Source organism: Indicator indicator (genome assembly GCF_027791375.1).
Source record: "Indicator indicator isolate 239-I01 chromosome W unlocalized genomic scaffold, UM_Iind_1.1 iindW_random_scaffold_230, whole genome shotgun sequence".
NCBI lineage: Eukaryota > Metazoa > Chordata > Aves > Piciformes > Indicatoridae > Indicator > Indicator indicator.
The window spans coordinates 17,627-24,948 of record NW_026539097.1 but is presented as its reverse complement, the minus strand read 5'-3'; the positions used below and the strand labels follow the sequence as shown (position 1 = coordinate 24,948).

Here is a 7,322-nt window from a genome sequence, read left to right as displayed (position 1 = left end):
GGAGAGCTGGAAATCAACTGAGCGCACCAGTTGTTGGACTCGCAATGATAAGATCGCTTTACTGAATATGAGCCAGGAGGCATCATTCACGCTATTACTTGCTAAGCAAGGTGCTGGCGTGAGCGTGAAGAGGCTCAAAGAGCTTTGTCAATCAGCAAAAGAAAAGGGACATTTGAAGGACATTTGAAGGACTCATGTTTAGTATCACAGAGAAGCGGGAGGCAGAGACGGCTGAAGTGCAAACGGGACTAGGAGCAGGAGGCACTCACCCCATCGCAGCCCCGCAGACAAGACAAGACAAGACAGGCACACAGACGCAGGTCGCTGGACAAGCGGCGGTGCCACAGCCCAGCCCACCCAGCCTGGCCCCGGCATGGCCTCGCCACCAGCCTCCGGTGGCCGGAGTCCAGCTGAGGGCAGGGCAGCACTGCCCCACCGCCGCTGCCACCGGCAAGGGACCCGGGGGCCGCCTGAGCCGAGAGAACCATGCCGTGCCCCACCCCCGAGGTGTGTGGCCCCGCCGGAGAGGCCCTCCAGCCTGCATCATAGGAATCCACCTCAGCCCGGACCTGTACTTCGACACCTATTAAGGTGAGCCACCAGGAGCACAATGGGACAGAATCTAACAAAGGAAAAGGACTTAGTATGATTTAAGGAGGCTGCTTTTATGGGGTAAGCAGCAAGGAATTGAATTATCTTGCAGCGCCACCTTTAGTGTTGCTGCATGGCAGAAGCTGGTTAATTATTTATGGGATGCCTTAATGAAAGGAGATAAAGAAGTTGTAGATATGGATACTACCTGGCAAATAGTTAATGAAACGCTAAAAGACACCAAGCAAGAGCAAGATAAAAAGGAGGAGGAATTTAAAACAGAGCTAAAAGAAAAGGGAATTGAGCTGGGTGTGGGGGAGATAACTAAAGCAGTGGAGGACATACCAGCACTCTCCGCCCCCCCTGCCCCTAGCTGCCCAGCTGCTCCGTCAGCGCCAGAGGAAAAGAGCCCTGGAGAGCAGAAATCTCCTTTTCCTAATGAGCGGCTTAAGATCCCTATGAAGTGGAAAATCCCCGGAGACTTTGTTCAGTTGTCATTGGTCTACCCTAATGATCCTCAACAGCATCTGATAGTGAGGAAGAAGGTGAGAAGGAGATCTCACCCCGTGCTGTGAAGTTGTAAAAGACTGTGGGGGGAGGAGGAGGATGTCAACTTTTACCTCCCTGTGTGTGATGGTCTGAAACTGTCTCTTTAATTTTTCTTTGCAAAGTTCAAGAAGGGAAAGGGAAAGAATGTAAAGAAGTCACTATTGGGTGACACTTCCATTCGATTCATAGAAACATTTAAGAACTACTACTCAAAACAAAGTGGGGCAGTCTTCAGTCGGGGCAACTTGCTGGGCTGTGTGGCTGCTGTTTCTTCTCTTCTGGCTGAAGATAACACACTGACCTTGGCGAGCTAAGTTAACAGCCTTTTTGCTTTTTTACTAACTCTGCTTTCTGCCAGGGGGGTCTGGGGGAGGAAGCCCCTGGGAAAGAGGCTCCTGGGAAAGGTTCCATTTGGGGAAGCAAAGGGAGCTTGGTTGTGCTTTTCTGTTGATTGTATATATTTGTAAATGTTGTGAATTTTGTATATTTGTACATATTCATTGAATTTCATCATAGATTGTAGATCTGCTTGTAAATACAGCTTTCATTCGCTTCCAGACTGAGCTAGCCTGGTTATTGTTGGTGTGGGGGGAATTTCAGCTCAGGGAGGTGAGGGCCCTTCTGCTCAGGGTCCCTCTGTTAAGAAAGATCCTTCTGGGGAGGAAGAGAAGGTTAGCCTTAAAACTCTGGCAGACCTCTTGAGACCACACATAGATGATGGAGATCTAGGTCAGGATGTTGTCTGGTTTGAGGCCAGACAGATCGTCGCTTGCCCCAAAAGGGACAAAACAATGATACACACAAACGGATTGGAGAGTGATGGAAAGTTTAAATGGAAAAGCGATTGGTGAAACTACAGAAACTACAGAAAACGACAAAGCATAGTGGCAAAGAACATCCTAAAGCATACAGAGTCCCTTACATAATTCCCAGAGGCTTCTCCATCCTTCCCTTCTCCCACCTGAGGGTCTACCCAAAACCCCCAGGGCTCTTTCTTCCCCCCTTCCCACTGCTAGGTGAGTCTCAGGCTGGCCAGATCTGAGACTGCCCCCCCCTCCATTCTCCTCCTGGCATTAGGCCTAGACAGGCCTAAGAGGCCTAGAGAGATACTCCCCCACCGTTACCCGATAAGAGAGAGCATCTCCCACGGGGGCAGAGAGGGAAGAAAGAGGCAGAGAATGGGGTGGGCACCCGGGACACCAGAGGTGTATCTCATGTGGCACTAGCAGGGGGCATCCAGCCCAAACTGCCACATATGTGGACCCTGGAAAATTAGCAACTGCTGGAATTGACTCTGAACGCCAGGAAATTGCACGGAGGATTACAGTAGGAGTATGGGGACAGCGTCCTCAAGATGATGATGATGAGGATGATATACAGTCAACTAATGCACCCAGACAGGAAATTAGACATGTGAGGAAGGATTGCACCAGAGGAGACACTGAGCCAGTCCTGTCTTGGCTAGCCAGGTGTTTTGATATGGGAGCCCCAGTGTTGGTGGTAGGCGGCAAGCCGTAAGATCATAAGAAGCTGAAATTCCTGTAGGGACAGGCCTTGCCAAAAAGATCATTAAGCATGCTCCTCCTAATTATGCTACTATTCTGGCAAGCAGAATTGTGGCAAGAAATTATGGTGGAGTGCCTCCCACTGTTGGCCATTTCACTGACTAAATGAGGCAATTGGAGGATAGTCTCGCACGTACTTCTTTGGTTTCAGCCATTGAAACTCTGTCTGGAGAGATAAAGAATTGCATGAAAGAGCTGGAGGAGGAATTTAAAACCTCCATATCCAACTTGATGAAGGGGAATGATGCTGATTCCTCTTCCTCCAGATGGATACATGTTTCAGCTGTCAGAAACAGATGTCCTCCAAGAAGGCCATTCCAGAACAGGTCAAACCAAAACAGACAGCAGAGGCAATCACGTGGCAGTATGTGGATAACTTTGCCTGATCAGTTTGGTAAGAACATGAACAGATGGGATGGTCAACCAACTTCTGATCTTTTCAAGAGGTTACGGGAGCTGCAGAGTGGCAGATCCCAAGGTAACAATACCAGAAAGGTAGCTGTCACTTCCTCAGTTTCCCAGAACAACTCCAGTAGCTCCAACAGTGATTCTAATTCTGGTGCTGGACGTTGTCCCAGCTGTACATGTGGATGCAATCCCCACAATTAGGGGTTCCCTGCCTTCCGCCAGGGGGAGGTAAGGGATAATGGATATAACAGAATCTATTGGGATGTGTATATCCAGTGGCCTGGCACTTCAAAATTTCAGAAGTACAGGGCCTTGGTATTCACAGGAACTCAGTGCACCATAATACCATCAAATTATCAAGGGGAAGAATCTATAACTATTCAGGGAGTCACTGGTGGATCTCAAAGGTTGTTTAAGATAGAGGTTGATATAAGTTTAACTGGGAAGCAGTGGAAGAAACATACTATTGTAACAGGTCCTAATGCACCTTGTATTTTGGGAATTGACTTTCTGAGAGAAGGGCGTTTTAAAGACCCAAAGGGTTACAAGTGGGCCTTTGGAATAGCAACTGTAGAAATTGATGGAGGAAAATTGAAGTTGTCTATTAGACCTGAGCTTTCAGATGAATCTGCAGTTGTGGGACAAAATGAGATAGAGGATGTGAAGTTGCCAGTTGCTTCTCAAACTGTGCATCACAGACAATACAGAACCAACCGTGACTCTTTGGTGCCCATCCAAAACTTGATTCATTAGTTGGAAAGTCAGAAAGTCATCAGCAAAACTCATTCACATTTCTTCTCTATTCCCATAGCAGAGGAATGCAGACCTCAATTTGCCTTCACATGGAGAGGCATTCCAGACACATTCAATCATTTGCCCCAGGGGTGGATTCAGAGTTCAACCATCTCTCATGCAGAGATTCATGATGCTTTGGAGAAAGGTGGAGCTCCAGAACACATTCAGTTCATCAATGACATCATCATCTGGGGTGAGACTGCTGAAGAAGTCTTCGAGAAAGGTAACAAAATCATTGACATTCTCTTGAAAGCCGGTTTCGCTATCAAGCGAGACAAGGTGAAAGGACCTGCCAGAGAAATCCAGTTTCTGGGAGTGAGGTGGCAAGATGGTGACCATCATATTCCAATGGATGTGATAAACAGAGTGTCCAGCATGGCAAATCCCATCAATAAGAAAGAAACTCTACGTTTCTTAGCTATAGTGGGATTTTGGAGACTGCACGTTCCTGGATACAGTCAGATTGTGAAACCTCTCTCTGATGTGACTCGAAAGAGAAACAGTTTCCGGTGGGGTCCTGCACAACAAGCAGCCTTTGACCAGATAAAGCGAGAGGTAGTCCAAGCTATGGGTCCAGACATTAAGAACATTCTGTACGCGGCCGCGCGTGACAATGGTCCAACCTGGTGCTTATGGCAAAGAGCTCCAGGTGAGGCACGAGGACGTCCTCTTGGTTTCTGGGGTCGTGGCTACAGAGGCTCAGAAGCAAACTACACTCCAACAGAGAAAGAGATTTTAGGTGCTTATGAAGGAGTGAAAACTGCTTCTGAACTGATCGGAATTGAGTAACAACTTATTCTAGCTCGTAGGTTGCCAGTTCTGAAGTGGATGTTCAAAGGCAAAGTTTCTTCACCACATCATGCAACAGATGCTACCTGGACTAAGTGGATGGCTCTGATAACACAGAGAGCTCGGATGGAAAATCTTTAAACTGTCTCTTTAATTTTTCTTTGCAAAGTTCAAGCAGAGAAAGCTAAGGAGTGGAAATAAGTCACTATTGGGTGTAAGAAAGCAAAATAATGATTGTTCTAAACACTTCCATTGGATAGATAGAAATCTTTAAGAACTACTACTCAAAGCAAAGTGGGGCAGTCTGCAGTCAGAGCGACTTGTTGGGCTGGCTACTGCTGTTTCTTTTTCTCTTCTGGCTGAAGATAACACACTGACCTTGGCGAGCTAAGTTAACACCCATTTTGCTTTAGCTAACTTTCCTTTCTGCCAGGGGGGTCCAAGGGGGTGGCCCCTGGGAGAGAGGCCCCTTGGGAAAGGTTCTCTTTGGGGGGAAGCAAAGGGATCTTGGCTGTGCTTTTCTGTTGATTGTTTATATTTGTAAATGTTGTGAATTTTGTATATTTGTACATATTCATTGCATTTCATCAAAGATTGTAGATCTGCTTGCAAATACAGCTTTCATTTGCTTCCAGACTGAGCTAGCCTGGTTATTGTTGGTGTGGGGGGAATTTCTGCTCACACTTACACAGTCAGCATTACTAATGCAGATTTAGAGCCACTGCAACCCCTTCTCAAAGGCTCTGAAGCAGTGAGCAGAGCAGAGCATTCACCAAGAGGAGCCAGGCTGGGAAGAGGATGAAGAGGAGTTCTTGGGGATGTCAGCACTGCCTTGTGCAAACATCAAATTTCCAGAAGCAGCAGAGAATGAATCTGCCCCTGCAGACCTTGAGGGAAGCTACCCCACTGCTCCCAAGAGACCCTCAGAGGAGAGCTGGGCTGTCCTCCCTCCAGAGCCAGCCCCAGCAGAGGGGAGCCCCTCTGAGAGCAGTGAGAGCGTCTCCCTTGTGACTCAGATTGCAAACCCTGCCAAAGCCCTCAGAACTAGCTCATCCTTCTGCATCTGCATGGCAGTCAGCAGCATCCTCAGAGCCAGCAAAGCTACAGAGCTCAAAGAGGTGAAGAGCAGCGCCCAGGGCAGGACAGAGACTCTGAAAGAGGAAGAACCAACAGATCTTTGAGTCTTTTGAGCTGAGTTTGGATAGTGGGAAGTCCAACCCCTCTAACAATGGCAAGAAAGGTTCCATCACTGACATCAGTGAGGACTGAGAGAAGGACTTGGATTTGGACATGACTGAGGAGGAGGTGGAGCTGGCGCTCTCGAAGGTGGAAGTGTCTGAGGAGCTGGAAGATGAAGAATGGGATGATTGGGAATAGAGCAACTGCTTCCGGTGTGTGTCACAGGCTCATTTCCACCATCAAATGTGAGGTACCACAGCCAGCTGTTCCTTTGTGTGCAAATGTGCTGGAGACTTTTAGTCCAGGCTGGAGGACTGCTAAATCCTGTGGGCAACTTGAGTGACTCCTTCAGACCTGTGGCCTCTCTTTTTTTGGGGCAGTTCCCTTCTAACAACACAAGATGCTCCTCAAGATGTTGCTGATACAGTGACAGAGCCCTTACTGCTGTCTCTGGCCTTCTGGGTGGTGGTTTTATACATGCTGCCTTTGTAATTCTGCCCCTCCTAGGGCTGTTTTGTTGGAGCTGGGGATTTCCTGCGTTTGGATAGCATTCACTTAGGTGCACTTGGAAAAGTTGGGCGTTTAGGGTTGTTTGGGTTTGTTTGGTTGGTTTCTCTTTGTTATTCCCCCTTCTTTGGAGAGATTCTCAGCTGCAGCTGCCCACAGAGGTGAACTGGTGGCAGAAGTGGCTTCAGGCACTTACATGAGAGCATTTCTGTCCTGCAAAGCTGAAGAGGACTGAGCTGCAGCTCAAATATAGCTGTAGCTGGAAAACCTATTGTGGGAGGTGACACCAGTATAGGGGTGACACTGGAGGGGCTGTACTCCCTCTGAGGTTGATGGCTGAGATCCCTGGGTCTGCAGCAGAGCTCCCAGGGTGCAGTGCTCTCATCTATGTTACTTTTGGGGTTTTCTTTTTCTCTCTCTTTAGAAGTCAAATTAACCATTTGGTTGTCTGTGCAATATTCCCTGTTCTGAACTGCTCTGCACCTCTCTGAGCCTTTTCTAGCTGGGGTGAAAACCAGGAACAATTCTAACAGCTGGTAGCTTTGTAACTATGACTTTTTCCAAACCTTTTACAGACTTGTAGTTATCAGCAATTAAAGGAATTCTACAGAGACAAAAAAAAAAAAAAAGTGCCTTCCCCCCAGTCCTTTCCGCCCTCCCTCCATCCTTCCTCCTTCCTCCCTCCTTTCCCCCTCCCTCCCTCCTCCCTCCTTCCTCCCTCCTTTCCCCCCTCCCTCCCTCCTCCCTCCTTCCCCCCTCCTTTCCCCCCCTCCTTCCTTCTCCCTCCTTATCTCCTTATCTCACTCCCTTCTTGTGCAGCTGTTGAAGGTCTGCAGAAACCTGTGTTCTGATTTTAAAGTAACAGTGTTAAGTTTTTTAAGAAAGGTATCTCGCCATTTTATGCAAACTTGATATATATATATTGTTTTTATCATTATT

The 7,322-nt window shown here is 47.8% G+C and overlaps 1 pseudogene; it reads left to right on the top strand.

Annotated features, from left to right (window-relative positions):
* The first annotated feature begins 1,049 nt into the window (after positions 1-1,049).
* Positions 1,050-6,074, top strand: LOC128979924 (BSD domain-containing protein 1-like; annotated as a pseudogene).
* Positions 6,075-7,322: the final 1,248 nt, after the last annotated feature.